The sequence below is a fragment of the Nicotiana attenuata genome, unplaced genomic scaffold (assembly GCF_001879085.1).
Source record: "Nicotiana attenuata strain UT unplaced genomic scaffold, NIATTr2, whole genome shotgun sequence".
Taxonomy (NCBI): Eukaryota; Viridiplantae; Streptophyta; class Magnoliopsida; order Solanales; family Solanaceae; genus Nicotiana; species Nicotiana attenuata.
This window is the reverse complement of record NW_017670894.1, coordinates 336,143-345,955: the sequence shown is the minus strand read 5'-3', so window position 1 is coordinate 345,955 and position 9,813 is coordinate 336,143.

Sequence of the window (9,813 nt, the reverse complement as noted above, 5' to 3'; positions counted from 1 at the left end):
ATATATATATATATATACCTATATATATATATATATATATATATATATATATATATATTGAAGTTCAGATCATTTTGCATGTGCTTCAAAAAAAGAGAGGCGCTGTCTTTTTTTTAACAACGTGCAGCGCAAAGGAGAGAAGGCTCCCTCTTTTGCCCATACAATGAAAAAAGATTATTTTAGTATTTCACAGAGGGAAAGGAAAAGAAAAACTAAAACAAAAAACGAAAAGTAATTACTTACTTATAGAATTGGGGCATGGGAAATGACGCATAATAGTAAATTCACATCAACCAGTAAACTCACATCGCCTTACACCTAATATAATAAAAAATGGTCCACAGCACACCCCTAACTACCAACAAACATATTGGATAAATACACTATAATCTTGGAAGTATGACACGTCACAGTCATAGCAAGTGACCTACAGGTTTTTACATATTAAATGTGGATGTATTCGTAAAATATGGGCGTCCATTAAACTACTAGAATTCAAAATTTAATGGTGTTAGTGCCCAAAGTGCAGAAGGTTATGGCTTCTTTAAGGTCATTGACTTCTTGATTAATATACTCCCGATATTTATTTTAATAATCGAATATTAGATTGCTAAAGCTAGCCTTAGCCAGAATAGTCACCTAACATAACAATATTGCAGCTATATACAAATGACACATGCATTATAACCGTCAATATGCTAATTAGCAGTCTAGTGTTGAACAATTATTTTTCATATTATAAATAAGGAATCATCACATGGGAAATACAACATGGACAGTATCTTTGACTTATATGTATACTTAAGAAAATTAAAAGATTGAGACTGAGATATTAGGTGAACAATAACTTACATATAATGAAATTGAGATTGTTTTGGAATCAAACAAGTATTAGGAATTACTATAAACTATAGGATTTGGTATTTTCTAGTTTGTTAGATTTATATCTATTAAGGTTTTTAGTCAAAATCATACAGGAATATGCTTTCTAGTTTCTAATCAAAATATGTACTATTATAAATAGGGATTTGCTACCTATTTTAAGAGTAAACTAAGATGTGTTGAGTATCAAAATATTCAAATTAGTTGCAAAGTTGTGTGAGATCATATCTATAAAAGAATATGGATATTACACATTTATATGTTTAATTTGATCTATTTTCGCGTTTGATGGATTTTGTTTTGGGGGGGGGGGGGGGTAGGAGGGGAGGGGGAGGGGAGGGGGAGCTTGGCTAGGAAGCATATTTTGAATGATGTTAGATTAAGATGTTCCATTAGTAACATCCCAGACTTCAGATAAAGTCCCACATCGGTAAAATACAACAGGGATGTTGGGTATATATAAAAGTTAACAAGCCTAAGACGCTATTGACGCGTTTTAAATCCGTGTTGGCCTAGGCTCAAAGCGGACAATATCACTAGCGTACCGGGCTATTATAGATGGTATCTACAAGGGGGTGTATGTAACACCTCATACTTTAGACAAAGTTCCACATTGGCAAAACAAAAGAGTGATGCTGGATGTATGAGTTAACAAGCCTTAGATTCTAGTAAGAGACTAAGCCCAGAGCAGACAATATCATTATAGGGTTGGGCCGTTACTCTCAATTAAAGAAAAAAGACTTCTGCAACGGCAAAACATTAACACACGAAGTGGCTTCACAACTGAAGAGAAATAGGCAATTGGATTACAAGGCACGTTATTATATCTTGACAGAGGTCGAATTGCAGGTTTATAACAAATTTTTACATGCAAAGATAACACAAGAGGCTTGGATAATCTTAGTAACCCATCGAATTGCTGCCAAGGTCAAGGAACAAAATCTACTAGAGTTTTAGAAGACAATATACAAGTTGGCTCAAATAAAAATCAACAGATATCAGTCACCAAACAGTCAGTCAAAGAACTTTTTACAAAGATTACTAATCTATATCTATCTATTTAAACTATATTAAAAGCACGAAGGCTCCTAACAAAATATCGTTCGTCTTTTTACCTTTTTAATTTAAATTATATATTGGACAAAATAGTAATTTAATTTATTTCCTAATATGTAGAAATAATTATTTTATTGTTATCCTAATATTTATGAGTTTGAAATCAACTAAAACTTTCTTATTAAAACTTTCCTTATTTAAATAACTATGTGAAATCCTGATTTTTAGAATACTAAAAGAAACTAAATAAACTAGTATTAGTACCCGCGCGATACGCGGGCATAACCATATCAAATTATAATTTGGGTTATTTGAATCCGTACAAATAATCTTAAAATATAAACTTTTTATATTAAAATTATCTATTTAAATATTAATTAAGAAGCAGGACATAAAATTATTTCTCGTAGTGGACAACTTATTTTTTCTATATTATAACAATCCAGCCCCCTGATTTTAGTACTTGCATTTTACTTTGCTGCCAAGTAGTAAAGTGATCTGCGTTTTTTGAGCATATTAGATCATATTATTTAAACAAAATTCTTACCATTACTTTATTTTCATCTCAAAATCAAATATGTCTTATTCATCACATTTCTACAGTGATGACCCAAAAGATCATCTTTTATTTTAGAATCCGTTTCCGTGTCCTGAGGCCTTGTAAACTCCTTTTATCTCTCATCGCTTTGCGTGCGCAATCCGGGCGCGATACCCGAAAGCTTTTGTGATAAAAATTTAAGAAATAATAATTTTTGGCTTAAAACTATGATTTTAGTTGACTTCGGTCAATATTTTGGGTAAACGGACCCGAACCCGTGCCCCAACGGTCCCGGGAGGTCCGTAGTAAAATATGGGACTTGGGCATATGCCTGGAATCGAATTCCGAGGTCCCTAACCCGAGAAATGAATTTTTGAAGAAAATTATTTGCTGGAAATTATATAAGGATTTTAGAAATGGAATTAGTGTGTGACCTCGTTGGTATCGGGCCCGTATTTTGGTTCCGGAGCCCGGTACAGGTTTGATATAATATTTAAGTCGTGTTTGTGAAATTTGGTGAAAACGGAGGTGATTTGATGTAATTCAGACCTTTGGTTGAAATGTGAGAAATTTTGAACTATCTTGAAAATTTCATGAGTTTTGGTGTCCAATTCATAGTTCTAGATATTATTTTGGCAATTTGATATCGCGAGCAAGTTCATATGTTATTTTTAGACTTGTATGCATGTTTGGTTTAGAGCCCCGAGAGCTCGGGTGAGTTTTCGACCACGGAGTTAGTTAGGACTTAGAAAAATCTGTTGTTGATCTGGTATCTGTTGCAGGCCTCTGATTTCGCAATTGCAAGATCAGGCTTCGCATTTGTGAGCTCCACAGGTGTAACGACCCGGTCGGTCGTTTTAAAAATTAATGCCCCGATCCCCTATTAACTGCATTCCCCTTGTTTGTTTCTGCTATTGTGAGTTGTCAGGAGGATTCGTTTTGAGTTTCGGAGTGTTTTGCGACACTTAGTCCCTAAATGAGAGCTTAAGCTTCAGAATTTGGACCGTAGCCGGAGCAGTGTGAAGACGGCCTCGGAATAGAATTCTGTCAGTTCTGTTAGCTCCGTTGGGTGATTTCGGGCTTAAGGGCGTGTTCGGATTGTGTTTTGGAGGCCCGTAGCTTAATTAGGTTTGAAATGCTAAAAGTTCAATTTTTGAAGTTTCCAGTTCAATAGTGAGATTTTTATATCGGGGTCGGAATGGAATTTTGAAAGTTGGAGTAGGTTCGTTGTGTAATTTGGGATGTGTGTGCAAAATTTCTGGTCATTCGGACGAGGTTTGAAAGACTTTTTTATTGAATGCGAAAATCGGAAGTTTTGGAATCCTTACGCTTGAATCCGAGGGTGTTTTGATGATTCGATGTTGTTTTGAGTGTTCCGAAGATTGGTACAAGTTTGAATAGTGGTATATGACTTGTTCTTACTTTTGGTTGAGGTCCCGGGGGCCTCGGGATGATTCCGGATGGTTGACGGGATGTTGGGAGTTAGAGTGAGCAGCTGAAGCTGCTGAATTCCTGTTATAATCGCACCTGCGGTTTGGGGACCGCGGGTGCTTAACCGCAGAAGCGTGTGTCAGCCGCAGATGCGGCCAGATGAGGGAAAGTCAGAAGTCGTAGGTGCGGGTGCTTTATCGCACCTGCGGGACCGCAGGTGCAGGAAGATTGGCGCAGGTGCGGTCCTAGTGCATTAAATGAAAATCGCATATGCGGTTGGTCAGACCGCAAAAGCGGTACCGCAAAAGCGGGGAAAGGGCCGCAGGTGCGGAAACCCTGGGCCAGAACCTATATAAGGGTTCCTTCACGATTTTCAGCTCTCTTTCACCATTTTTATTCGGGATTGAAGCTTTTTGGGAGATTTCTGAGAGAGAATTCAAGGGAGCTTCAAGGAGGTAAGATTTTTGGAACCAAAAATTGTTTATATGGGGTTATTTCACTGATTTGACAAGGAATTTTATGGGAAAATGGTGGTTAAAATTGGGTTAGGGTTTGAAATTGCAGACTTTGATTTGGGAATTTGAGGGGTTGTATGTGGTCGGATTTTGATGTATTTGGTATGCATGAACTCGTGAGAGCGTAAGGATTTTCGTTTATGAATTTTATCTGATTTCGAGACGTGGGCCCGAGGGACTTTTTGAGGGATTTTCTTAATTTCTCGTGCTATCTTCGAATTTAATTTAGTTTAATTAGCTAGTTGAAGTTATATTTACATTATGCAACAAATTTGAATTGATTTGGGCCATTTGGAGTCGGGTACTCGTGGCAAGAACGTTATTTCGAGTTGATTGAGCTGGTTCGAGGTAAGTGACTTGCCTAACCTTGTGTGGGGGAACTCCCCTTAGGATTTGGTATTGTTGATATATGAATGCCGTGTACGTGAGGTGACGAGTGCATACATGTGCTAATTGTTGAAAAATCCCGTTTTCATTAAGTAGCTATAATTATGTTTTCTTCCTTGTTGTACACTACTTGCAATTAAAGCCTACTGTCTAGTTTAGGGAAGCATGCCTAAGTGACTTAATTGTTCAACTTGCTTAAACTGTTTACCTGAATTCTGTGCAGCATGTTAGGATAGAAATATCTGTGTTTCCTTGGTACGAAATTGGATAAAATTGGATATTCTTCGTGATACTGTTGTGTGTTTACATTGGGACTACGGGCGATATCCCGGGAGATCCCCCTTGCTTGTTTATTTGGGACTACGGATTGGTATTTCGGGAGATCCCCCTGCACATTTATATTGGGACTACGGGACAGCACCCGGCAGATTCCCCCCTCCCCTGTACTGGATATTTACATTTGGGACTATGGATTGTCATTCCTGGAGATACGCATTATGAACTGGACTATGGGACGATATCCCGGGAGATCCTTCGTGTATTTACATTTGGGACTACAGGACGGTATCCTGGGAGATCCCCTATGTCATCTCGGTGTGGAGTTACATTCTTTCTGGATTTTTCCTTCCGTTATAGTTGTTATTATCTTTATTTTTCCTGTCTCATTTCATATTGCTTATTCTTATGCCGTATATATATGTATATAACCAGTAGAGCCTGACTTTTCCTCGTCACTACTCGACCGAGGTTAGGCTTGGCACTTACTGGGTACCGTCGTGGTATACTCATGCCCTTTCCTGCACATATTTTTCGTGTGCAGATCTAGGTTCTTCGGCTCAGCCACACCGCCAGTGAGGCAAGGCGATCTTTAGAGACTTCGAGGTATATGTGTCGCGTCCGTAGACCGAGGAGTCCCTCTCCGTTCCCTCTTTTAGCTATAGATCTTCTGTATTTTCTTTTTGACTAGACATTCTGGAGTTAGAGCACTATGTAGTATTCTCAGCTTGTGATTTCATGAGATTCCAGGTTTTGGGGGTTGATTTAGTTTTTGAGAGTATGTATTGGTATATGCCGAGCGGCATCTTACACGTTTTATTATTATTTATCCTCAGTTTTTGTTTGTTTCGTATTTCGTTTCTTTTTCGCAAATTGTTAGGCTTACTTAGTCGTAGAGACTAGGTGCCGTCACGACAGTTCACGGAGGGCGAACTTGGTTCGTGACAAGTTGGTATCAGAGCTCTAGGTTCATAGGAGTCATGAATCACAAGCCGGTTTATTAGAGTCTCGCGGATCGGTACAGAGACGTATGTGCTTATCTACGAGAGGCTATGTAACTGTTAATAAAATTCCACTTCATTTGATTTCCTTGTCGTGCGAGATTTTTGATATCGAAATTCTAAACTTCTATCTTCTATTCTCTCACAGATGGTGAGGACACGTGCTACTGGAGGTGACCAGACACCCGCGCCCCCTACGAAAGATGTTAGAGGTCGGGGCCGGGGTAGAGGCCGAGGACGCGCATGCGGTGCAGCCAGTGCACCCGCGCGAGCTGCTACCGAGGAGCCACCAGCAGCTCCAGCTGGAGCCCAGGCGCCTGATACGCCTACTGCCACTACTACTCCAGCTCTCCAAGAGACTCTTGCACAGTTCATGAGTATGTACACCACTCTAGCTCAGGCAGGGTTGTTCCCCTTGCTGCAGCCATATTCCAGGCCGGGGGAGGAGCCCAAACTCCCACCGCCCGCACTCATGAGCAGCGAGTGGATGTTGAGCAGGTCCAAGAGATTATACCGGCACAGCCTGTAGCCCCAGTTCAGCCCGAGGAGAGGGCAGTAGATTGAGAGGAGGAGTAGAGGAGGCTTGAGAGGTTCAAGAACTACCAGCCTCCTACGTTCAGTGGACTAGCATCAGATGATGCTCTGGGATTTCTAGAGGAGTGCTACCGTATCCTCCGTACCATGGGTATATCAGGATCGGGGGTGGTTTCTCTCACTACCTTCCAGCTTCGAGGCGCCGCCTATCAGTGGTGGCGTACTTATGAGTTAGACAGTCAAGATGAGGCAGCTTCCCCGACTTGGAGTCAGTTTTCAGATATGTTCCTGAGGGAGTATGTTCCTCAGAGCCTCAGGGACGCATGGCGCACAGAGTTTGAGCATTTGCGCCAGGGTACTATGACTGTCTCGGAGTATGTTGTTCATTTCACCGACTTGGAAAGGCATGCACCGGCTTTGGTTTCCACTGTTCGTGAGAGAGTTCACCGGTTTATTGAGGGGCTCATTCCCGGCATCAGGTCTAGCATGGCTCAGGAGTTGGAGATGGATATTCCTTATCAGCAGGTGGTGAGCATTGCTAGGAGAGTAGAGGGTATGCATGCTCGGTACAGAGAGGAGAGGGAGGCCAAGAAGTCTCGAGAGTTAGGCCATTATTCTGGTGCCCGTGCTCCAGTTGCAGCTTGTCATGGTAGGGGTTATATGAGTCACCACGTTCACTCAGCTCTTCCAGCAGCCAGTGGTATTCCAGCTCCTCCTAGACCTCACGAGCCTTACTATGCGCCTCCAGTATCTAGTGTGCCTCCTGCGCGAGGTGCTTTTAGTGGCCAGTCACAGCCGCCACGTCCTCCCATAGCTTGTTTTTAGTGTGGCGACACACGCCATATGGTGAGGGATTGTCCCAGACTTAGGAGGGGTGCACCTCCGCAGACTTCTCAGCCACAGCATGCCCCGCAGAGTTCCCAGGCTATGGTTACAGCACCAGTTGCTACCCCACCTGCCCCGCCAGCTAGGGGTGGAGGTCGAGGAGGTAGAGGTCGCCCTAGAGGGGGAGGCCAGGCCAGATACTATGCCCTTCCTGCCCGTTGAGGTTGTCGCCTACGATTCTGTCATCACATGTATTATCCTGGTCTGTCATAGAGATGCATCAGTTTTATTCGATCCATGATCCACATATCCTTATGTGTCCTCTTATTTTGCCCCGCATTTGGGCGTATCTCGGGATTCCTTGAGTTCACATGTTTATGTTTCTACTCCTATCGGAGATTCTCTTGTTGTGGACCGTGTTTATCGGTCGTGCTTGATTGCTCTTAGTGGTTTTGAGACCACAACCGATTTAATACTGCTCAGCATGGTGGACTTTGATATTATCTTGGGCATGGACTGCTTGTCGCCCTATTATGCTATTCTTGATTGTCACACGAAAACCGTGACTCTGGCTATGCCAGGTGTACCGCGAGTAGAGTGGAGGGGCACCTTAGATCATTCTTCCGGTAGAGTTATTTCATTCCTTAAGACTCAGCACATGGTTGAGAAGGGGTGTGACGCGTATCTAGCTTATGTGAGAGATGTCAGTATTGATACCCCTACAGTTGATTCAGTCCCAATAGTACGGGAGTTCTCAGATGTGTTTCCAACTGATCTTCCAGGCATGCCGCCCGATAGAGATATTGGATTCAGCATTGATCTGTTTCTGGGCACTCAGCCCATTTTTATTCCTCCATACCGTATGGCTCCTCCTGAGAAAGGAGTTGAAGGAGCAGTTACAAGAATTGCTTGATAAGGGTTTTATTCGACCCAGCGTATCACCTTGGGGTTGTGAGCCCCCGTAAAAAATTTTGGCTCAAAACCTAGTATCTTGTGGTGTTGACTCCGAATATGTGTTAGGAATGCGTAGAATTCTTCGCAAGCTCGCCGCGGTTCGGACCCTTGGTATTTATCTAAGCTTTTAATAAAAAAAAAAAAAATCAAAAGAATCAATTTTTTCAGAAAATGCCATTCTGCGGCCCAGAATGCGGTCGCAAATCTAGTATGCGGACCGCATTCCTACCGCAAAGTGAAATAGTGGGTTAGTTGAAATTGAGGTCAAGATGCGGTCCATTATGCGACCGCATAATTGATATGCGGACCACATTTCTGTCGCAGAGTGAAACAGAAGAGTTGTCAAAATTAATGTTGAAAATTCGGTCTATTATGCGATCGCATAACCAATATGCGGACCGCATAATCGTCTCATAAGTTCCTCAAGCATTTGTGAAGGTCAGTTCTGCGGTGCATAATGTGACCGCATAACAGGAATGCGGACCGCATTCCTGTGGCAGACCCGAACAGACTCCTCAGAGTTTTGGGGACACTTTTGCGGTCCAATCTGCGGATCGCATTTCGGTTCTACGATCGCAGAATGCAACCGCAGATCTTGCTCGGGCTTCTATTTTTCTAAATTTTAAAACCCGACCCCTTTGAAATAAAACACCTATCCCCCCTCATTCTTTAACGATCTTCTGCACAAAATAAGAGAGAGAAAGAGAGGGTATTGAGAGAAAGTCATCTTCTCCAAAATTTGATTCTTCAAAACTATCCGGGCCGGAAAATTTCAAGCTTATCTTCATCCCCCTTTTCTTGCAGGTAAAATCCCTAACCCTTTTCATTGAATTTCAGGTTTAAACTAAGGGGGGGAGTCTCATGCATTGGTTCTTGAAAATAATGGTTGAACTCATACATGCATGCCTTTCTATAACCTAAAATCTAGTAGGAGTAGTTGGGTGGGAGCAAAGACTTGTACAAAGAAGGGGCTGATAACCTAGATAAGTTTGAGAAGCATTTGTGAACCCCAATTCTAAGTTATGTGTATTAAATTGTGCACTAGATTGACGTTACTAGATTATTTGGTGAATTGAAAATAGAAGTTAAAAGGGAATTCGGCTCCAGGTATGTATGGCTAACTTTGATCTTTGTAAAATCACCTTGCTTGGTGTTCAATATTTGGTACGTGTTGTCTACGTGGGTTATTTGCGAAGTAAAACTCTTGCTAGTAATATGTGTTTACTTGTGTGAACCATTTGTGAATTCATGTAAATATTATGCCTTAAACGTTGTTGGTTAAGACGTCCGATATGATTGTGCAAGTAAATGGCAATAAACCAAGTTGTGATTGCGAATGTGTTATGTGGTAAGAACTGTGGAATAAATGATGGAAAGGAATCGAGATTGGTGAAATTGAGATAACTGTGGTAAC